Source organism: Delphinapterus leucas, chromosome 18 (assembly GCF_059928025.1).
Source record: "Delphinapterus leucas isolate spDelLeu-1000000601 "Yukka" chromosome 18, BTC_Dleu_Yukka2, whole genome shotgun sequence".
Lineage (NCBI taxonomy): Eukaryota > Metazoa > Chordata > Mammalia > Artiodactyla > Monodontidae > Delphinapterus > Delphinapterus leucas.
In genome coordinates this window covers 37769835-37795028 of record NC_143146.1, presented here as the reverse complement: position 1 = coordinate 37795028, position 25194 = coordinate 37769835, and the positions used below count along the sequence as shown (strand labels likewise).

General features: G+C 34.8%; 1 pseudogene; it reads right to left on the bottom strand.

The window, feature by feature from the left end:
* Positions 1–5097: 5097 nt before the first annotated feature.
* On the bottom strand, positions 5098–6787 carry LOC111168885 (nuclear pore complex protein Nup54 pseudogene; annotated as a pseudogene).
* Positions 6788–25194: the final 18407 nt, after the last annotated feature.

Genomic DNA, 25194 nt, shown 5'->3' with positions numbered 1-25194 from the left:
GAGTAGCAATACTCATATCAGATAAAATAGACTTTAAAATAAAGACTGTTACAAGAGACAAGGAAGTACACTACATAATGATCAAGGGATCAATCCAAGGAGAAGATATAACAATTATAAATATGTATGCACCCAACATAGGAGCACCTAAATACATAAGGCAAATGCTAGCAGCCAAAAAGGGGAAATGGACAGTAACACAATATTAGTGGAAGACTTTAAGACCTCACATATACCAATGGACAGATCATCCAGACAAAAAAATAAATAAAGAAACACAAGCTTAAAATGACACAATAGACCAGATAGACTTAATTGATATCTATCAGGCATTCTATCTGAAATTAGCAGAATACACTTTCTTCTCAAGTGCACATGAAATATTCTCCAGGATAGATCACATCTTGGGCCACAAATCAAGCCTTGGTAATTTTAAGAAAATTGAAATCATACCAAGCATCTTTTCCAACCACAATGTATGAGATTAGCAATTGGTTACAGCAAAAAAAAAAAAAAAAAAAAAAAAAAAAAAATATATATATATATATATATATATATATATATATATGAAGCACAAACACATAGAGGCTAAACAGTGTTCTGCTAAATAACCAAGTGATCACTGACAAAATGAAAGAGGAAATTAAAAAATACATAGAAACAAATGACAACAAAAATGACCAAATGACCCAAAACATATGAGGTGCAGCAAAAGCAGTTCTAAGAGGGAAGTTTATAGCAACTCAATCTCACAACAAGAAAAAAGAAAAATCTCAAATAAAAAATCTAACCGTACACCTAAAGCAGCTAGAGAAAGAAGAATAAAGAAAACTCAAAGTTAGTAGAAGGAAAGAAATCATAAAAATCAAAGCTGAAATAAATGAAATAGAAATGAAGAAAACAATAGAAAAGAGCAATAAAATTAAAAATTGGTTCTTTGAGAAGATAAAAAAAATTGATAAACCTTTAGTAAGACTCATCAGGAAAAAAAGGGAGATGATTCAAACCAATAAAATTAGAAATGAAAAAGGAGAAATTACAACTGACATGGCTGAAATACAAAGGATCATAAGAGACTACTACAAGCAACTATATATGGACAATAAAATGGACAACTTGGAAAAAATGGACAAATTCTTGGAAAGGTACAACTTGCCAAGACTGAACCAGGAAGAATTAGAAAATATGAATAGACAAATCAAGTAATGAAATTGAAACTGTAATTAAAAATCTTCCAAACAAAAGTCCAGGACCAGATGGATTCACAGGTGAATCCTACCAAACATTTAGAGAAGAGCTAACACCACCCTTCTTAAACTCTTACAAAACATTGCAGAGGGAGAACACTCCCAAACTCGTTCTACGAGGCCACCATCATCCTGATAGCAAAACCAGACAAAGATATTATAAAAAATTTACAGACCAATATCACTGATGAGCATAGATGCAAAAATCCTCAACAAAATACTAGCAAACAGAATCCAACAGCACATTAAAAGAATCATACACCATGGTCAAGTGAGATTTATCCTAAGAATGCAAGGATTAATCAATATACACAAATCAATCAATGTGATACACCATATTAACAAATTAAACAATAAAAAGCATATGATCATCTCAAGTGATGCAGAGAAAGTGTTTGAAAAAATGCAACACCCATTAAATGGGTTTTTACGATAAAACTCTCAGAAAGTGGGCATAGAGGGAACCTACCTCAACATAATGAAGGCGATATTCGACAAAACCCACAGCAAACATCATTTTCAATTTTGAAAAACTGAAAACATTTCCTGTAATATCAGGAACAAGACAAGGATGTCCACTCCTGCCACTGTTATTCAACCTAATTTTGGAAGTCCTACACACAGCAATCAGAGAATTAAAGGAAATAAAAGGAACACAAATTGGAAAAGAAGTGAAACTGTCACTGTTTGCACATGACATGATACTATACATAGAAAATCCAAAAGATGACACCAGAAAACTACTAGAGCTAATCAATGAATTTGGTAAACTTGCAGGTTACAAAATTAATGCACAGAAATCTCTTGCATTCCTATACTCTAACAATGAAAAATCAGAAAGATAAATTAAAGAAACAATTATATTTGCTATCATAAAATACATAGGAATAAACCTACCTGAGGATGCAAAAGACCTGTACTCAGAAAACTATAGAATACTGATGAAAGAAATCAAAGCTGACACAAACAGATGGAGGAATATAAAATGTTCCTGGATTGGAAGAATCAATATTGTGAAAATTACTATACCATGCAAAGCAATCTACAGATTCAATTCAATCCCTATCAAATTATCAGTGGCATTCTTCACAGAATTAGAACAAAAATTTTTACAATTTTTATGGAAACACAAAAGACACTGAATAGCCAAAGCAATCTTGAGAGAAAACAGAGCAAAATGGAGATGGAGAAATCAGGCTTCCTTACTTCAGACTATACTACAAAGCTACAGTCATCAAGACATTATGATACTGGAACAAAAACAGAAATATAGATTAATGGAAGAGGATAGAATGCTCAGAGATAAACTTACGAACCTATGGTCACCTAATCTTTGAGAAACGAGGCAAGGATATACAATGGAGAAAATGGAGTCTCTTCAATAACTGGTTGAGGGAAAACTGATCAGCTACATGTAAAAGAAGGAAATTAGAACAGTATCTAACACGATACACAAAAATAAAGCCAAAATAGATTTAAAACCTAAATGTAAGACCAGACACTATAAAACTCTTAGAGGAAAACATAGAGAAAACACTATTTGCTGTGGTTTACCACAGTGGGATCTTTTTTGACCCACCTCCTAGAGTACTGAAAATAAAAATGAAAATAAACAAATGAGACCTAATTAAATTTAAAAGGTTTTGCATAACAAAGGAAACCACAAACAAGATGAAAAGAGAACCCTCAGAATGGGAGAAAATATTTGCAAATGAAGAAATGGATGGATTAATCTCCAAAATATACAGACAGCTCATGGAACTCAATATCAAAAATCCAACAACCCAATCAAAAAATGGGCAGAACATCTAAATAGACATTTGTCCAATAAGACATATATATGGCCAAGAGGCACATGGAAAGATGCTCAACATCACTATTTATTAAATAAATGCAAATCAAAGCTACAATGAGGTATCACCTCACACCAGTCAGAATGGACATCATCAAAAAATCTACAAACAATAAGTGTAGGAGACAGTGTGGAGAAAAGGGAACCTTCTGTTGGTGAGAATGTAAATTGATAGAGTCACTGTGGAGAACAGTATGGAGGTTCATTAAAAAACTAAAAATAGAACTACCATATGACCCAGCAATCCCACTACTTGGCATATACCCTGAAAAAAACATAATTCAAAAACAGTCATGTACCCCAATGTTCATTACATCAGTATTTACAATAGCCAGGACATGGAAACAACCATGGATATGGTTGATAAAGAACAGAATGGATAAAGAAGATGTGGTACATATATACAATTAAATATTACTCAGCCATAAAAAAAATGGAATTGGGTCATTTGTAGAGAGGTGGATGGACATAGAGTCTGTCATACAGAGTGGAGTAAGTTAGAAAGAGAAAAACAAATATCTTATATTAACACATATATGTGGAATCTAGAAAAATGGTACAGATGAACCTATTTGCAGGGCAGGAATAGAGACTTAGATGTAGTGAATGGACATGTAGACATGGTTGGGTGGGGGGAAGGGGAGGGTGGGATGAATTGAGAGATCAGGATTGACATATATACACTATCATGTGTAAAATAGATAGCTAGTGGGAACTTGCTGTATATCACAGAGAGCTCAGCTCGGTGCTCTCTGTGATGACATATATTGGTGGGATGGGGGTGTGGGGGGTGGGAGGGAGGTCCAAGGAGGAGATACAGGTATACATATAGCTGATTCACTTCATTGTACAGCAGAAACTAACACAACACTGTAAAGCAATTATATTCCAATAAAATAATGAATAAGTAACTAGAATCGGAAACCTAATATTGTGGGGCTCTGATTTGGGCAAAGGTTTGGACTAGGTGGGAGATAAAACAGAAGATGTATAAACATTGCTTCTGATTTGAAAAGGAATCTGATCTGGCTAGGACCCAGGATTCAAAACTGTTAACCATATCAGCACCGTTTATTGACTAAAGGATTTTAGATAGAATATTTTAAAAAAGAAAAAGAGCAATCATGGAACTTGACTATTCCTTTGAGAGTTAGAAACTTCTGCAAATGAGTCTTGGCTTATATAAGCTGTGTATTTAGGTAGAAATAACTTTCAAACTGGATATGTTTTAATTCAACAGCTAACTTTTTTTATTTTTTTTGCCCTTGAGGCTTGCAGGATCTTAGTTCCCTGACCAGGGATTAAACCTGCACCCTCAGCAGTGAAAGCACAGAGTCCAAACCACTGCCAAAGAATTCCTGTCATCTTTTTTTAGAAATAAAACGTTTCAAAAAACAAAAAGGTTAAAAAAATGATAAAATGTAACTTTGTTATATCCTAATTCTTAATTGTATTCTTTAAATTCCAAATAAGTAAAATAATATGAAAATATATTTTCAAATCTTTATAGAATGAAAATAAACCATATTAATCATTAAATACTCCTGGATTTTCTTTGATCCTCCCATAGATGAATTCACAACTGTAAAAACTGATGCACATTTACATTCTGAAGTACAAATCCCCAGCAGCCAAGTAATTATTCAGTTTATTTCGTTATGTGCAAAGTAGGCATTTCATATTTACTTGCTATTTAAAGCAGAGTATAGGCTCAATGAAGAATAATCATTAAACACTGATTATTTTTAAGAACAATGCTATTGTAAAAATGTACAATAATACATATTTTTGGTAATTATGTACTTCTCTTTTAAGGTAATTACAGCTTTTATAATAGATGTAAATCTTTCGAAGGCTATCTCTGAAGAGCAGTGAAATTACTATTATTTCAGATTTGATGAATGACAATTTGTCAGTAACCTTCTCAAAAACCAAGTCAGGGGGAGAATTGTTTTTTTTTTTTTTTCTCCTCTATGTGGTCAGTTTCATTCTTAAGTATGGCCTGATATAACAAGATGTATTTCACAAACCTATAACACAAGTTTGTGAAATGTCAACTGAAGACACCACCTCTGATGTAGATGGTTTCATTCAATCCATGTTCTACCAACTTATCTTCTAGGTCATCTTTTATGATGCTAATCAAGTGGCTAAGGTCTTCCTGTTGTTGTTTCAAATGCCGCTTGATTTCTCGTAACAGATCTGTATCTATGTAATATCTTTCTTCAGATTTGACTGCTCCAAAATGATTCTGCCTCCTGATTTGGGACATCAGTTCATTTACTCAGTCCTTAAACTGAGTAGGGTATTTAGTTCATAGGGAAATGTATCTAGCTGAATTGCTTCAGCTTGGATGGCATATACACTCTTCCTCTGAATTTCCTGTTTGATTAGGGCCTGAAGATTCTATGGGAAAGTCCATGAGTTTCCTCTTCTATTGTGCATAGTTGTAGTTGAATTCTTCTGTAATTCACCAATATCTTCAGATATGATATCTAATCTGGTCTGATGCTGCTTAGTCATCTGATCTTGAACCTTCAGTCTTCAAAGAAGTTCTTTGAAATCCACCATTGGTACAGGAATTAAGTTTTCAGAATCAAGGTTATCCACTTTGACTTGCTCCCAGATAATAGGATCAACATCAGCAGGAGGATTCTGTAAAAGTTGTTCGATCTGTGCAGAAGAATGTTTTGTTCAAGTCATAGAAAGCATTACACAAAGTTGCTGCAACTGTGCTTTTATATTGGTTTGTTCAAAATGGGCGTATATTATTGTAGCTGGGACTCTTCTTGAAGTACCATTTGGAGAACGCTCAACAACATAAATGACAACTTCTGCCTGATCATCTGACAATGCTTTAATACCCTCTACATTTACAGTAAGGGTCTGGTTTCCTCCCAAAATTTTATACAATGATTCTACCAATTGCTGTTGCTGGCTTTGAATATCTGTTTCTTTTTTGTTGAAAACGAAAACCACTAGCCCATCTTCATGTTTATTATTGGGCATACAACTATAACCTACTGCCTTAAACCAGCAAAAGGGATTTTCTTGTTTGAATTCCGTTGGTGGAATGTTATTGTTAAAATTTCCTTTTTCTGTTCCCCAAAAGGCCTGTAGTTAAATTCCATTTTACCAAAATAGCATCTGCTCATCTCCTAGTAGTACTGGGACAGAAAGAGCACTTGCAGCATTTATCAGTTGTTTGAACTGGGCAGGAGCTTTTGTAGGCTGAATGAAGAGAACACCTAATGTAGTTTGTTGCTGCCACTTCTGCTGTGTATTAAATCCTCCAAATCCAAGTCTAGTTACCAAGTCAGTGCCTAAACCATACTAGTTCCAGCTGTTGTGCCAAAACAAGTACCAAATCCAAAACTTTGTTCTGAGTACCACCAAAGAGTCCAGTAATGTTTGTGTTATCTGGAGCAGAAAAACTGAATGCAGAACCCGCTGTTGTAGATGTTGTCCCAAAAGCTCCAAATCCACCCGTGGGGACCTTGGTGGCTGCAGCGGTACCCTAGGTGCATGAGGGAGTCCCAAAGTTGAAGGCTGTATTGCGGGGAGCAGGGGGATAAGGTGCTGCTCCCATGACACTCAGTGCACTCCCCAACAGCTAGCTTTTAAAGTGATTATTTCAGTGTCCTTTTTTGTAAAAAGAAAAGAATAAATTACAAATCTATCCCATAAAATGTTGACATTTTTGAGATATGCATAGATATAACCGGGTCATTAACAGAAGCTTAACATATTTTAGCTATGTTCTTTTTAGGATTTGTGATTTGATTTTTCACCATTAAGTGCACTTTTATTAGGTATCTGTTGTGTGATAGAAAGTACTCTATTTTTAGGAATTCAAATAAAAAATTAGCTAGTGTTTTACTCCAGAGACTTAAAACCCAGGAGACAAATATATACATGAAAACCGCAATGTAATATAGGGCTTTAAAATTTTAAAGTGCTGTTGAAGTTTAACAATGTGATAGAGAATATAAAATTAAGAAGCATAATGTAGGGGCTTCCCTGGTGGTGCAGTTGTTGAGAGTCTGCCTGTTGATGCAGGAGAGACGGGTTCGTGCCCCGGTCCAGGAAGATCACACATGCTGGAGCAGCTGGGCCCGTGAGCCATGGCCACTGAGCCTGCGTGTCCGGAGCCTGTGCTCTGCAACAAGAGAGGCCACAACAGTGAGAGGCCCGCATACCGCAAAAAAAAAAAAAAAAGAAGTATAATGTAAATCAAGCATATAGTGTTCCTAAACATATGGAAAATTAGATGTGGAATATTAAAGTGTAAATAAGTAGAGCATTTAATATTGAAAGAGGTTAAAGTCAACATACAAAAATAATTTGCATTTCTTTACACCAACAGTGATCTATCAGAAAACATTCTAATTCAGAATAGCATCAAAAAGAGTAAAATATTTAGGAACAAATTTAACCAAGGAATTCAATGATCTATACACTGAAAAATATAAAACATTGTTGAAATAAATTGAATAAGATACAAGTAAATGGAAGGATATCCCTTGTTCATGGATTGGAATAATTAATATTGTGAAGGTGTCCATACAACCCAAAGCCATCTAGATTCAAGGTAATCCCTATCAAAAGTCTAATGGCTCTTTTTTCACAGAAAAAAAATCCTAAAATTCATATGGAACCACAAAAGACCCTGAATAGTCAAAACACTCTTTAGAAAGAAGAACAAATCTGTAGGCATTACATTTTCTGCTTTCAAACCATATTACAAAACTATAGTAATGAAAAGAATATGGCACTGACACAACAACAAACATATTGACCATTGGAACCAAAATAAAGAGCTCAGAAGTAAACCAACACATATATGGTCAACTAATATTTGACAGTGGTGTCAAGAATATACAATGGGGGAAGGATAGTCTAGTAAATAGTGTTAAGAAAACTGGATAGCCACATGTAGAAGAATGAAATCATACCCTTATTTTATACCATACACAAAAATAAACTCAAAATGGATTAAAGACTTAAATGTAAGACATGAAACCATAGAACCCCTAGAAGAAGGGAAAAGCTCCTTGACATTGGCCTTGGTAATAAGCTTTTGAATATCATAAAGCATAGGCAACAAAAGATAAACACGTGAGACCACATCAAATTAATAGCTTTTGCACAGCAAAGGGAAAACATATCAACAAAATTAAAAGTTAACCTAAATGGGAGAAAATATTTGCAAACTATATATCTGATGCCTATATATATATAGGCAACAAAAGATAAACATGTGAGACCACATCAAATTAATAGCTTTTGCACAACAAAGGGAAAACATATCAACAAAATTAAAAGTTAACCTAAATGGGAGAAAATATTTGCAAACTATATATCTGATGAGGGGTTAATATCCAAAATATATAAAGAACTCATAAAACTCAATGGCAAAGGAACCCAACAACACCTTGATTAAAAAATGGGCAAATAACCTGAATAGATATTTTTCCAAAGACATACAAATGCCCAAGAGGTATATGAAAAGGTCTTCAACATCACTAGTCATCAGAGAAATGCAAATCAAAATCACAATGAAATATGACTTCCCAACTGTTAGATGGCTACTATCAAAACTATGACAAGAGTTGGCAAGGATGTAGTGAAAAGGAAACCCCGTGTATGTTGTTAGTGGGAATGTAAACTGTTATAGTCATTATGGAAAAGAATATTGAGTTTCTGCAAAAATTTAAAAATAGAACTACCATAAGATCCAGTAATTTCTTTTCTGGGTATAAACCCCAAAGTAATGAAATCAGTAACTCTAAGAGATATTTGTGCTTCCATGTTTATTACAGCATTATTCACAATAACTAAGGTGTGGAAACAACTTAAGTGTCCATTGACAGATGAATGAATATAGAAAATGTGGTTTACACACAAACACACCACACACACACACACACACACACACACCCCTCACACACACTGGAATATTTTTCAGCCATAGAAGAAAAACCTGGATGAACCTGGAAGACATTATGTTTAGTGAAATAAGCCAGACACAAAAAACAAGTATCAAATGATTTCATTTATCTGTGGAATCTAAAAAAGTTGAATACACAGAAGCAGGGAGTAGAATGCTGGTTACCAGAGGCAGGAAGGTAGAGGAAATGGGTAAATGTTGGTCAAAGGATATAAAATTGCATTTATACAGGATGAAGGAGTCTAGAGATCTAATGTATAACATACATATGATTCTATAACATATAGTGAATATCCCAAAATAAACATGTAAAAATAGCTTCAAAATAAAAGATTTGAGTTACAGTCTATAGAAGATGGAAATAACTATTCCAGGGAAAGGTCTTTGGGTTTCTCAGCAAACAGACTAGCCAGGGTTTTATTTTAGGATGACCAAGACACAGAATATATATTAATATAATAGAGAGAAGATATTTACAGTATTTGGCCAAAGTTATGTATTCTTTCTCACTTATGTAAATATTGTTAATATTATTAAACTTTCCCATTACCTTTACAGTAAAAACAATCATGTCAATGTCATGTCAATGTTTTACATTCTCTTACACCCTTTGTCAAGTAACTTTCTTTCTTCTCAAGGTTCTCATTAATGATATAATCAACTATTGTCTTACACTTCAAACTATGTTTTAAGGGTAGAGTCAAGTATGTGGGTAATATATATGTTTAAATATATATATTTAAAATTTTAAATATTACATTTTATATATTTAAACATTTTTCCACATACATATTTCAAACCCAGGTCACCTCATTTTTCTGTCATTAACTTAGCATTGTCTTTTTGCCTCAAAATTTATGCTCTTCCCCAAACCATTCTTTTGCCTTCAAGAATACTTTTTAAGTATAATTTTAATACATTATTTTGTTACCTAAAAGATATCTTTTTCTTAGAGCCTTTAACTTATATTCATAGAACTACATCCAATATATAGCTTAATCTTACCTTACTTATTTCTCTAGCCTTACCGTTTTCCTTTCGTTCCTCAGATTCTACATTTCATTCATTGTGAAATCCCTGTATTTTCCCACAGTATGTTGCTCTAGTAGATTTTGCATGTTTTACTTTTGCTCCAAACATCTCTATTCTTTAGCTTAGCTTTTCTAAGAAATCTTTGGTTCCCATTTTCCTCAGTTTAGATTACCAGCAATTACCAAATTTTATTGTATAATAATTTTGTAAAGAAATATTGTAAATTGTTAATGGTGGACCTTTTTTCAGCCTTTCTGAGTAAAAATACTTTACCTAAGCTAATCCAAACTGTCCATTACTTAAGTGAAAATTTCTGACAAAAAGTAAATACTGATTTTATACAACAGTATTATATAATATATAAAATATTTGCAAAATATGTTTTTGTCTTAGATTATTTCTCAAATTTGTATCTGAATTCTGTATAACATAGGCTTAGATCAGAGATTTACCTGCTATTATAGAGAATATACCCCTTTTATTTATAAAAATTTGGCACACTTTATGGTAATAGGAGATGTCATAGAGGAAATAAAATAATCTGCCACATTTCCAACCCCATAGGAATTGTGATATAGAGAAAGATTAATGGGTATATGTATAGATTGGAATTAATTGGTGTATGTATAGGATGGAAGAAAAAATGCTTGATCTACTAGAGATTGGACCTCTGAAAAACACTGAGGAGTCTAAGAATAGCTTAATTCCAGATTAAAGCAAGCCATCTAGAAGGCACTACTTGTCCATGAGTAACTCAGAAAGACTAAATATAATGGTATTAGTTGTCAAAATTAACTAGGAACTCCAGCAGGGTAAGCCATATCTCATGGGAAAGTGAATTTCCCCCAAAGGCATGTGACAGAAGACAGTGAATCTCCAAATCCTATCATAGAATCAGTTTGTGCTTTCTCCCTGTTTCACATGGATGCATAAGCATGGCCTCAACACTAAATAAATAAATAAATAACATACTTTATAGAAAGGAATGGGGGAAGAACTGTAGATTTGTTGTTTCTAAGTGAGAGTACTATCTCCAGGGAGTGTTTACATTATCCTATATTTTTGATCTGGTGCAATATTTAGTTAACTGTCTTTATCTCCTTAGTAATTTTTTGATAAGGAATTGGGGGAGAAATTAGTATTCAAGAAAACTAAAATCAAATATGTTTACTTTATCTATGAATTTGAGTTACAGTGTGAGTTAATTTGCAAAACCTTCATATAATTATCTATTTTCTTATCAGTTTTTCTATCCAAAATATAAATTCCTTAATTCATGAGTCATGCATTTTCCATCTATATATTGCCTACCTCAGGACCAGCCCATGCTGAGTGTACAATAGTTGCTCACTATTAAATATTTGAATAAAGACATGTTAAATTAAAGGGAGACAGTGGTTACAAGATTAAAGAGCATATAGTATAGTTTAAGAATTATTTATAAATCTACAGTAATGGAAAAAGCTAAAAATGAATAGGTTTTCAGTAGGTTTCCCATATTTTTTTCTACATTTGCTTCTTTTTGGCCCCCTTCTCTACTTTTCAAGGAGTTTTTTTAAAAAAAAAATAATGCACATTTAATTTAAGGGCATAATTACACAATGTAGTCACATGATAATATTTACATTTTAGTAAGTTTTCTCAGACAGCAGTCTAGGAAATTTATTCAAAAGGCAGAGTCCTGAAAAAAGAATAAAATTAGAAGACTGTTACAGGGGTCATGGAGATATAAATTTTAAAAGTTATTATAGTTTTCCAAATCAGATTTTATTCAAATATGTAATGTTCATTTCACCCTTCTTATTTTATGCATGAAGATATTTATTGTTAGCTATGGATAGGACATCTTTCCTTTTTTCTCTGAAATATATTTACATGTATTTTTTCTGCTCTGAAAAGAATGCTTATGCAGTATTACAGAAAAATGTATCATCACTTAGGAGATAATGAAAATGTTACTAAAAAACTACTTTCATATTCCAAATAATGTTTTTTAAGTCATATTTTAATGCAGCTTTCCAAAATATGTCAAAAAATAAAATATTACTTTCAGGAAGTGTGTGAATGTAGGTTAAATGATTTAGACATTCCCTTCCTTCCTTCCTTCCTTTCTTCAATGTTGCCTTCATCTTTTCCATCCTCCTGTCTCTTTCCTACTCTTCTCTTCCTTTTCTCTACTTTCATTTCTTGCCTCTTCTGGGGGAAAAAAGCCAACAAACTTTTGACATGGGGTATCACTAGTAATACTTGTGATAAATACTTAATAACCATCAGGAGGTGAATAGCAAGGAAGCCCTGATTTGTGGATTTGTTAATTATCATGGTGTAAATATTATGCCATTCTCCATTTCAAGCTACCAACCTGTTATCAAATGCTAGCAAAATACCTGGAAATTTAGCATTCAGTGCCAAGAGGCAGTTCAAGCTCACTGCAGCATACCACTGCTTACTTTAGACAGCCTAGAGAATACAAGTTTGTACACCATGAGGACCGTCAGATTTGAAAGGGCTATTTATGTAGAGGTGTACTTGTTATCTGACCCTAGAAGTATGAACTGGTACAAGTAATAGATGTTTGTAGTCCCATGGGGAGTGGATTCCTTAAAAAAAAAAAAATGGAGTAGTTGGAGTAGCTCAACAATGAAACCATTTATGTACTTAACATGAGAATTTCTTCTCCTGTAATAGTGTGTTTGCTGATTTGAAGGTTCTACATGGATTGTAATGTTACTAATAGTTTTAAAATACCATGAAATAGAAATTATCATTTGAAACAAGGTACTAACCCAGAATAGCAATTCAATATGTCAAATTTTAACATAAATAAAGAATTTCAGGTTTTCTGCACTAAGTCCTCTAATTATTTTGACTTTTCAGAAGAAACAGCATAATTTTTCCTTTACTAGTACAGGGAATGTTTTCATTCAATTCTCATGATATCTCACAAATGAACAAATAAAATGTTCTAAAACTTGATAATCAATGGCTAAGCTACGTCAATTTAACACTTTATGCTTTTCAAAGGATTCAAAGGATTTTGACAGTGATGTTGGCATATGTTTACACATGATACTCTTTCTGGGCACTAATGAATTAGTTACCTGTGTACATTTGCTTCTAAAATACATTCCTATGTTCTTCCTCTGTTCTAGTTTTAAAACATTTATGTGTATGATTAGTAAGTAAGGAATATTTTTTGTCTAAAATTCTGCATAAACTAGGGCATTACTGGGCATGTTATGATGGAAGATATTTATGATATTTAGCTTTGATATTTATTTTTACACTGGTTTGGAAGGAAGGTAGGAAAAAGGAAAGAAAGGAATAAATCTTACATGCACAAGCATGTCATATAATGAGGACAAATGAGCATTTTCTCTTTTTCTAAGTTTAGCTGCTAACTTCATTAGTGATGCCATCAATAGCTTGACTAACAGCAGAGCTTTCATCTTCTGCAAGGAGCTGATGTATCTTTCTGACTTTGTTCTTTGGTTGTGCCACCTTATTTGTTGTTACAAATCAATGCTTGTGCAGATATTGAGCAGGTCAGAACTTAACGTTTTACCTGGGGATTGAGAAATGTGGAATAAAACCCAAGAGAGTGGCAAACACGCCCTGATCAATAGTGTGCATTTCCCTTCTTCCCACATTATTTGGAATATAATTTGGGGAAATAAAATGTAGCACAATTGCTAACCTCTATTGCATATATCACTCATATATGGTTCCTTATCTGATCTAAGTTTTAGAGTGTTACAACTGTCTATAGCATTAAGATATTTATCTTAGTTAAAAAAATAAACATATGAGTCAAATTAGTAGTTTATGGTAATTGATTATTTCAGTTGAAAGGAGATGCATATATATCTTTTCCCACAGTATTTTTAAAAATTTATTTATTTTATTTTTTATTTATTTTTGGCTGGTTGGGTCTTTGTTGTTGCACACGAGCTTTCTGTAGTTGCAGCGAGCAGGGTCTACTCTTCATTTTAGTGTGCAAGCTTCTCATTGTGGTGGCTTCTCTTGTTGTGGAGCACGGGCTCTATTGCTTCAGTAGTTGTGGCACGCAGGCTCAGTAGTTGTGGCACATGGGCTTAGGTGATCCACAGCATGTGGGATCTTCCTGGACCAGGGATCGAATCCACATCCCCTGCATTGGCAGACGGATTCTTAGCCACTATGCCACCAGGGAAGTCCCTGTGTATATCTTTGAAAATTAACAAATACATAAAGAACATATTGAATGCTGTTGTTACAATTAGTCACTCAAAATATATACTTCTCAAATCTCCTTATAGAGGGGTCAATGAACAAACTCATTCAACTGTATTTTTAAAGTGGGTGCAATAAAATGCACCCACTTTAAAAATACAGTTGAATGAGTTTCCAAAAATGTGTATGTCCAGTTAATCACCATCCCAATGAAGATATACAACACTTATATTCCACCAGAATGTTCTATTTTGTCTTTCTACAGCCAATACCCCTACTGAAACCTGACCCAAGGCTACAGCTCATTTGCTTTCTGTCACTTTAGTTTTGACTGTTATAGATGTTCATATTAATACAATGCCAGCTTCACATAAAAAAAAAAACAGTGTTCATTTTGTAGCATGCAGGTACAACTTTTACAAACATCATTACTACAAGTATGTATGAACACTTCTCTAAATGCAGCACCAAGAAATATCACATCCATTTCTTGAAAGAATACTCATCTCAAAAATAATAATAGGGAGAGGTGTCAAGATGGCAGCATAGAAGGACATGGAGTTCACCTCCTTCTACAGGAGCATTAAGAATAAATCTGAAAATGGAACAATTCTCACAGAGAATCTGCTGAACACTAACAGAGGACCTTGGACACCTAAAAGCACAAGAAAATATTCCCTCGTAACCAGGTAGTGTGAAAGAGAGAAAAGGAAAAAAAGAAAAGGGGAAGTGGGACTGGACCAATGCCCCTAGGTGGGGGGTGCTAAAGGAGAGGAGAGGTTCTCTCACCCAGGGAAGCCTCCTCACCAGTGGGGAGATCATCTGAAACAGAAGGGGAGTTTTGGGGGCCCAGAAGAGAGCACTGTAATTGATCTGTGACAGGCAAGACAAAGTTAAGACCTAAACAGATGGTCCATGCACAGCCCTGCATGTCTGAGCCTGAGATGTGTGTTTGCCAGAGCAGACGGGAGCTGGGGGCCAGAACGTGGGTTTGGAGAGCAAGCCTGGGGAGGAGACTGCTGTTGGCTGCTCAGAGACAGCCTGAGGTGATGAGACTGAGGAGTTCCGCAACCGGGAATGCTCCTGGAAGAAGCCAGGAGCTCCTTAGAACTGAAGCACCATTGTTGAGTGACATGAAAAGGGCAGGCTGCCAATGAAGCCTCTCTGCCCATGTGCCTGCCCCCACCTCTGCAGGCACTAGGAGGGCGTCCCAGCAGAGCAGGTTCATGTACATCTGTTGGTTGCTGCCTCCACTCCCTCCTGCCTGGGCAGGGAGCAGATGCCTGTGAGTGACCCATACACAGAGGTGGGTCTGAAATCAAAGCTGAGTCTCAGGCACTATGCGACTAAGGATAAAGGGCTGAAATCTCTCCTTGCAGTTTCATGAACCTCAGATTAAACCCCATGACTGACTTGGTAAAGTCAGCATCTGTGGAACATCTGAAGAGATAAGTGCTCATGCAACTGAGACAGGTCTAGCTTTAGCAGTTGTGGACTTTGTGAGCATGTACACATGGGAGTTGGGCCAGGTCAGAGTCTGAGCTGCCCTCATGGCGCTCACAGTGGGTCCAGATCCATGATTACTGCAATCCTGGGACCTGACTTCAGTGGATCTATGCTGGTGGTCTAGTGAAAACAGCACTTGAGAGACACCAGAGTCAGTTGCTGGCATACCTGTGGTTAAGGTGTTGATGAGAGCAATGCCAACAACAGGGTAATTTGTGAGCTTGCACAGTGGGTGAAAGGTGGCACAACAGAACATGCTCACAGGTAAACAGCTCCAGAGAAGGAACACTCAGTGGCTTCTCTCCCAGTGGGAGTGCTCCAATCCTGACTAAACTTATACCCTTTACACCACAAATCAGAAACACAGCTAAGAAACAGAACTGAAGGCCTCTACTGGAACAACTAAGGAGCAGACCCTGTCCATAACAGGGCAATGACAACACAGAGCAAAAGGGAGGCTCTGCTCAATAACCAGGGCAGGCTCTGGTCACTACAACACCAATCAAAACCCCTATCAAGGAGATAATGGCCAGCATACACTGAGGAAAGAGATAGTAGACATCCATTCTAAAAGCAGTCCTCACACCAATAATAATGATGATGATAATAATAATAATAGTAAAATATTAAACACACACAAGCTACACAGGTAGTTTCCCACATAAAAATAGTCCCCCCCACACACAAGACAGTATGAGGGTCTGGCATCAGGAGGAAGAACCCCCAGAACATCTAGCCTTGAAGGTCAGCAGAGAGTGAGTTTAGGAGTTCCCCAGGGCTGGGGAAAACAGTGATTTCACTCTTCAAGGGTGCACACCATGTTTCACATGCACCAGGACCCAGCACAAAGCAGTACCTCCATAGGAACCTAGGCTAGACCTACCAGGTCTCCTGGGGAGGGAGGGGTTCATTGTAGCTCACTGTGGGGGAAGGACAGAGGTAGCAGAGACCCCAGGGAATATTAACTGATGTGAGCTCTCACAGAGGTCCGTGTTTCTGCACCAAGACCCATCCCTGCCCAACAGCCTGCAGGCTCCAGTTTTGGAATGCCTCAGGCTGAACAATAAGCAAGAGAGGAACACAGCCCCACTCATCAGCAGACAGGCTGCCTAAAGTTATACTAAGTTCACAGCCACCCCCAAACACACACTGTGACATGGCCGAGCCCACCAGAAGGTCAAAACTCAACTCCACCCACCAGAGGGCAGGCACGAGTCCCTCCCACCAGGAAGTCTGCCTCTGGACCAACTTAACCCACCAGGGGGCATACACCAGAAGCAAAAGGAACTATGATCATGCTGCCTATGAAAAGGAGACCACAAACACAGTAAGTGAGACAAAAATGAGATGATGGTGAAATATGTTGCAAATGAAGAAACAAGATAAAAACCTAGAAGAACAATGAAAAGAAGAGTACATAGGCAATCTACTTGAAAAAGAATTCAAAATGATAATAGTTAAGTTGATCCAAAATCTCAGAAAAAGAATGGATGCACAGATCGAGAAGATACAAGAAATATTTAACAAAAAGATAGAAGATTTAAAGAACAAACAGAGATGAGCAACACAATAACTGAAATGAAAAATACACTAGAAGGAACTGATAGCAGAATAACTGAGGCAGAAGAACAAATAAGTGAGCTGGAACACAGAGTGGTGGAAATCACTGCCACAGAACAGAATAAAGAAAAAAAGAGTGAAAAGTAATGAGGAGAGTCTCAGAGACCTCTGGTACAACATTAAATGTACCATTTGCATTATAGGGGTCCCAGAGAAAGAAGAGAAAGAAAGGGCCTGAGAAAATGTCTGAAGAAATTATAGTGAAAAACTTCCCTAACATGGGAAAAGAAATAGTCACCCAAGTGCAGGAAGCACAGAAAGTCCCATACAGGACACCCCAAAAAGGAACATGCTAAGATGAATATTATTCAAACCAACAAAAATTAAAGACAAATGAAAACTTTAAAAGGAACAAGGAAAAGGAAGAAATAACATACAAGGGAATCCCAATGACGTTATCAGCTGATTTTTCAGCAGAAACCCTGAAGGCCAGAAGGGAGTGGCAACTATGTATTTAAAGTGATGAAAGGGAAAACCCTACAACTAAGAATACTCTATCCAGCAAGGCTCTCATTCAGATTCAATGGAGAAATCAAAATCTTTACAGACAAGCGAAAGCTAAGAGAATTCAGCACTACCAAACCAAATGCTAAAGGAAATTCTCTAGGCAGGGGGGAAAAAGGAGTCCACCACCAGAAACAAGAAAATCACAAATGGGAAAGCTCACTGATAAAGACAAACATAAAGTAATAGAAGGAAATCATCCACACACAGATTTACCAAAACTGGCAACTGTGAGGAGAGTACAAATGCAGGAGATGGGAATTGCATTTGAAATTAAGAGATCAGCAATTTAAGACAACCTTGTATATATACAGACTCCTATATGAAAACCTCATGGGAAATGCAAACAAAAAAACAACAATAGATACACACACACACAAAAAAAAAAGCAACCCAAATGCAATAAAACTACCATATGATCCAACAATCTCACTCCTGTGCATATATTTAGAGAAAATCGTAATTCAAAATGATACATTCACCCCAGTGTTCTTTGCAGCACTATTTACAATGGACTGGACATGGAAGAAACTTAATGTCCATCAACAGAGGAGTGGATAAACAAGATGTGGTACATATATACAATGAAATATTACTCAGCCACAAAATGAATGAAATAGTGCCATTTGCAGCAACATAGATGAAACTAGAGATTGTCATACTGAGTGAAATAAGCCAGAGAGAGAAAGATAAGTATCATATGACATTGCTTACATGTGGAATCTAAAAAAAAAAAAAAAAAGGTAGAAATGAGCTTATTTACAAAACAGAAATAGAGTCACAGATGTAGAAAGCAAACTTATGATTACCAGGGGGAAATCAGGGAGCAGGTGGAGGGATAAATTGGGAGATTTGGATTGACATATACAAACTACTCTATATAAAATAGATAACTAATAAGAACCTGCTGTATAGCACAGTGAACTCTTCTCAATACTCTGTAACGACCTACATGGAAAAAGAATCTAAAAATGAATGGATATATGTGTCTGACTCACTTTGCTGTACAGCAGAAACTAAGACAACATTGTAAATCAACTATACTCCAATAAAAAACTAAAAGAAAAAATAATAAAACATAAAAATAAATCAGAATGACCATCATCAAAAAGTCTACAAATAATAAATGCTGTAGACGGTGTGAAAAAAAGGGAGCCCTCCTACACTGTTGGTGGGAATGTTAATTGGTACAGCCACTATGGAGAACAGTATGGAGGTTCCTTAAAAAACTAAAAATAGAGCTACCATATGATCCAACAATCCCACTTCTGGACATATATCTGGAGAAAAACATGGTTCGATAGGATACATGCACCCTAATGTTCATTGCAGTGCTGTTTACAATAGCCAGGACATGGAGGCAACCTAAACTTCCATCAACAGAGGAATAGAGAAAGAAGATGTTGTACATATATACAATGAAATATTACTCAACCATAAAAAAAGAATGAAATAATGCTATTTGCTGCAACACAGATGGACCTAGAGATTGTCATCCTGAGTGAAGGAAGTCAGGCAGAGAAAGACAAATATCATATGATATCTCTTACATGTGGAATCTAAAAAAGGGGTACAAATGAACTTATTTACAAAGTAGAAATAAAGTTACAGATGTAGAAAACCAACTTATGGTTACCAGAGGGTAATGGCGGGGAGGGATAAATTGGGAGATTTGGATTGACATATACACTCTGCTATATATAAAATAGATAATTAATAAGGACCTACTGTATAGCCCTGGGAACTCTACTCAGTACTCTGTAATGGCCTATATGAGAAAAGAATCTAAAAGAGTGGATATATGTGTATGTACGACTGATTCACTTTGCTGTACACCTGAAATTGACACAACATTGTAAATCAACTATACTCCAATAAAACTTAGAAGTAAATAAAGGGCTTCCCTGGTGACACAGTGGTTGAGAGCCCGCCTGCAGATGCAGGGGACATGGGTTCGTGCCTCGGTCTGGGAAGATCCCACATGCCGTGGAGCGGCTGCGCCCATGAGCCATGGCTGCTGAGCCTGTGCGTCCAGAGCCTGTTGCTCTGCAACGGGAGAGGCCACAACAGTGAGAGGCCCGCGTACGGCAAAAAAAAAAAAAAAAAGTAAATAAATAAAGAAGTAAAATGCCAGCACTTTCTGAGAGTAAAAGTTTGTCCCCATTCTTGCCAATACATGATAACATTTCACCAATGACAGATGATTTTGAGAAATGTTTGTGCTAATTGTTCATTTGTATATCTTCCTTTTTTGAAGTTTACTCAAAAATAAACTTTTTATTAGATTATTAGTCTTATTTGTGAACTCGTAGATTTTTGTGTATACCGAATATAAATTGTCAATATATATTATGTGTATATGTATATAATGTATATAATACGTGTATATACAATATTTACATTTAATTTGTAATTGAAAAGATACATAACTAATTTTAATAAAGCCCAATTAATCATTTTTTAATGTTTAGGACTTTCTATGTCTTGTATAAGAAGTACTCACCTGTAAAAATATATTTTAATCTTTTGTGGTTTTCTATATTATTTATCTTGACACAATATTGTGTTTGGTGTGAGATAAACCCTAGGTTATTTTTTTCTTATGAATGTCTAGTTGTTTCAGCATCACTTATTACAAAGACTCTTTTTTCTATATTGAGATGCACCAGTGCTTTTGTTAAAAAAAAAAAAATGTTGACCCTATAGACATATATTTATTTTTGTTCCATTAATCTATGTATCTGTGAGCCAATACTGTGTTCTCTTGAAAAATGTAGCTTTATATTCTCTCTCAAATTTAGGAAGTTACTTCCTTGAATATTTTTTCTCCCTTTCAAAATTATTTGGCATATTTTTGTTTAGAATCAGCCTGTTAACTCCTACTAAAAAATGGTGTGAAAATTTTGATTTTTTTTTAATTTAAAGCTGAGCAGGACCTTGTGGGGCCTTTCTGGGTAAAAAAGCCTATCTGTGTCCCCTGTTTCTTGTTTGTAGAAAAAAGGCGTCAGCCTTTTAGACCTTCCCTGAGTTCCATAGTGTGGATTCAAACAGTTACTAATTAGGGCAGAGAGTGAATGCAGAAACGAAAGGTAATCAAGGAACAATAGTGCAGTGATGGAACAGGGTCTTGGTTCCTCCTCGGGGCTGTGCATAGCAATCTGATACATATCTCTCAGTTCTTCTACAGGGTGTGGGTTCCCCATCCAAGTTGAGGATGGTAACTTCAGACAGAGAACAAGCACATAGATACCAGACTGGTTGGAACCAGAAGGTTGATGATTAAGATTCCTAGGACACCACCCTGTTAGCTCACCAGTAACCAATCAGAAGAAAGTCACACACCCTGCAGCCCTCTACCCAAATTTTGCCTATAAAAACTCTTCCCCAAAAACCATAGGGGAATTTGGGCTTTTTGAGCATGAGCTGCCAATTCTCCTTCTGTGGCCCTTGCGAACTCTGCTCCAAACTATGACATTTTAGCTTGTTGACCTCACTGTGCATTGGGCACATGAACTCAGGTTTGACAATTAAATGTATTGTTCAAATTGGATAATAATGCTCAGATATTCATACTGTGTAAGTTCTGTGAATTGTTTAGATTACCGTAGATTTTTTTTTTTTTTTCCAAAGCGATCTATGACGATCTCCTTCTCTGGTACTCTGCCCCATGAACTCCAGACTCAGACTACCAAAATCCAATTGCTGTCTCCATATCTCAGTGAATCTTCTTTGTTCTGTTAGGCATTGATCTCCATACCATGAACAGAAAACTGCATCCAGGCAAATTCCATAGGTGACTGTGGTATTCACTATTCTTATTTTTCTTCTCTCATTGGTCATTGTCCTGCATTATCTATTATCCAATATCTAAAAAAATAGTTGTTTCATATATTTCCCCCAATTTTCCGGTTATTTATGGAAAGTAGATATGTATGTTTATCATATCAGACATTCCATTTATTAATAGTATGAAAAAGAAGTCACATTGTCATATACTTTTATTATTAAGTTTTTGGTGTGCTTACCCAATCAGTTTTATCACACACACATTTTTCAATATTAGCTTATTAAATACTTAACACAATTCTATTAAATAGGTACCCATATGCCCCATTTCCAGATGAGAAAATTGAGAATATTGAGGTGTGATATATTTAAATAACCTGCCCAAGATAAAATATCAAGTAAATAATGGAGGAAGTATTTGAAACCAAGAAATCTGCCTTCAGGAGCAGGATAACTCACAGGTTTATTCTAATAATTGTATACATTAATAGCTCTCAAAACACTTAATACATGACATAGCACACAATAAATGTTTAGCATATCCTTTTTTCTAATTTGATTGGCACTGTAGTGGGTTGAATAGTGTCCTCCACAAAAGATATGTCCAAAATCCTAACCACCAGAAGCTGCAAATATAACATTAGTTGGATAAAATATCTTTCCAGATATAATTAAGTTAAGGGTTTCCAGGTGAACTCATTCTGGATTTACAGTGGACCCTAAATCCAATGAAAGTTGAGATGTGCTTATAAGATAAAACCAGAGCAAAATTTGACACACAGAGAAACACCATGAAGGCAATGCCAAAACTGGAGGTGAATTTGGAGTTATGCAGCAGTAAGCCAAGGAGCACCAATCATTTTTGGCAGCCACCAGAAACTAAAAGAAGGTATAAAATGGATTCTCCTTCATCTCTTCCAAAGGGAATTGACCCTCTCAAAAACTTGATTTCAGACTTCTGGCTTCCAGAATGTGAAAGGGTAACTTTGTGTCATGTTAAACTTCTCAATTTGTGGTAATTTATTATGACAACCACTGGAAATGAATATGGACATTATTCTTGTTTATATTATTGTATTTGCCTTTTTTACCTCATTTTAAAAATTTAATATATTAATGGCTTCATAAAATTCCAGCTCCTTGTACACCATATAATAATGTAAACTGTTAAATTGATAGTTTAAATTTTCTCATTAAAACTAATATTCCAATTAATCTCTTCCTGAATAAATATTTTTATGATTTATATTTCTTTAGGAAGCATTTATAACTATTTACTAATGCCTAATTAATCCAGACAAATAAAAGCCAAAGTAAATTGCTGATGAGATATCAGAGTGTTGTATATCAATTATAATTTATCATCTTAGTTGTATTTCCACTGTCAATTTTGTGTCATGGAGTAATAGAGTGCAAATAAAAAGTTAGCAGTGTTGTTTTTTTTTAATTAAATGTACATATAGGTAGGAATTTTAGATGCCTTATTTCATTTCTCTGTTTAAGTTTAAAGAAGTTTCTAAAATATTATTTTTTAAACATTTTAGTCATTATGGAAAACATCAAAATGTAGGACTCTTAAAATTTAAAGTAATAAGAAGAGTTGAATTTAATTAAATTTAAACTCTTATTGGCTGCAGAAATAATGAATTTAAAGTTTTATTATTTTAGTGATTGGGGAGTTATAAATGCATATTAACAGTCAAAAACTAAGTTTAAACATATTGCTGATTTTTTTCTATGTATGAATAAACCAAGAATTATGATCTGAAGAAAAAAACATAATTTCCTATACAATTGGATATCTTTATTTCATTATTATTGATTTGACAGAATAATTTACACTCCCTCATTCTTGCTCATCAATAATGATTTTCAAATCATCCAATATAACTTTAAAAATACATTTTGATATTATTGATATTATTCATCAAAGGCAACTATTTTTTTCTGTTTAGTGAGATATAGTGTTGGGGTGTCTATGGAAAAGACGGTTAAGGAGTTTCCAATCTAGTTCAGAGCTATAATATATGTGGACTCAGAATAGGAAGATAATCTATCTAATTGAGCAACCCACAAGTATTTTGTTTTAGTTTCCCATTTTACAGCCCATATTTTTGGTTCTTTACAATAACTTTTATATTCTGGCATTTTATTAAGTTCTGTCTTCAAACTTTTCATTTTTCTCTCATTCATTTCCATGTATTCATCTATCTTCTTTTCATATGGCTCCAAAATCCATGTTCTAAAATAATATCTCCCATGTGATTTAGTATGCAATCTTGAATAGCTAATAATTCTACTAGAATGTAATGTCAGTCCCTCAAATTCAATGTATTTACAACCAGTCTAATTATTTCCTGACACCAAATTAGTTTTTTAAAATTATTATTCTTATTGTTTTATTAAAGGCTCCATGCTGAAAATCCTCTAGTCCTATATGACAACATCCTCTCTTTCACCATACTGCCTCCACCTGAGGGTCACGCTTACTTCAACAAATTTCTCATCTTCTTACTTTCCTTTCTATGTCTCTTTGCAATTTGTGAAGGCTCTTTTACTTATCAAGGAATATTTGAAACTTAATTGGCCCTCATGTCTTTACATTTTCTCCCCATATACACTCTGGTTATTATCATTATCATCATTTCATGGCACTACTTCACCATGTTACTCCCTACCCAAAAATACTTGGCTACCTTTTTTGCCTATATTAAAGTGGATATTATAGAAGAGTGATTTGGGTCATATAAAAAATTACAGTGCTTATATTCCAGTAAATGTGTAAAATAGTTAAGGTAAAAAATGAATTACATACAATGTCTCCTTAAAATCCAACACAGTACTTTTTCCTTATAGATTATATAGACTGAAAATTATGTCTTCAAAAAGGCAAGAAAATATATTTCCATATATTTTAAAAATTTATTTGAGGGAGATAAGGCTTTCAAAATATTTTATTTAGTCTCCAAATATCAACCAGAATTTGAATTGTGTATTTATTTATTTATTTATATGTAAATATTTTATGTGAATATTTATTTATTTATATGTAAACTAAAATACAGGAGATAAACATGTCTTAAATATTTCACTTAAAAATTAAAATTTTGTAGACCATGAAATTTACTTCTATCAAGCATTTAAGAAGTAATACAATGTTTCTAGTTTAAATATACACATTGTGCCACAGCTTAAAGAGAAACACACTAAAAATCCCATGGTGGGATTCAGATCTTTTTAAATAGGCATATATAATAAATATATGAACTACTTTTATAAGATAATAAATATTTAAATGGTATTAGTTGATGAAAAAACAAGCTCTAGTAATCTCTTTTCCGTCTATTTTTTGTCACATAGGTAGATTGTGAAGTATGTACAAGTTGGCTTTTAAACTTTTCGAAATAAAAAAAATTACCCAAATCTTGAATAATTTTAAAGTATATCAATAATCTTACCAATCCATTGTAAGCACACATAGGAAA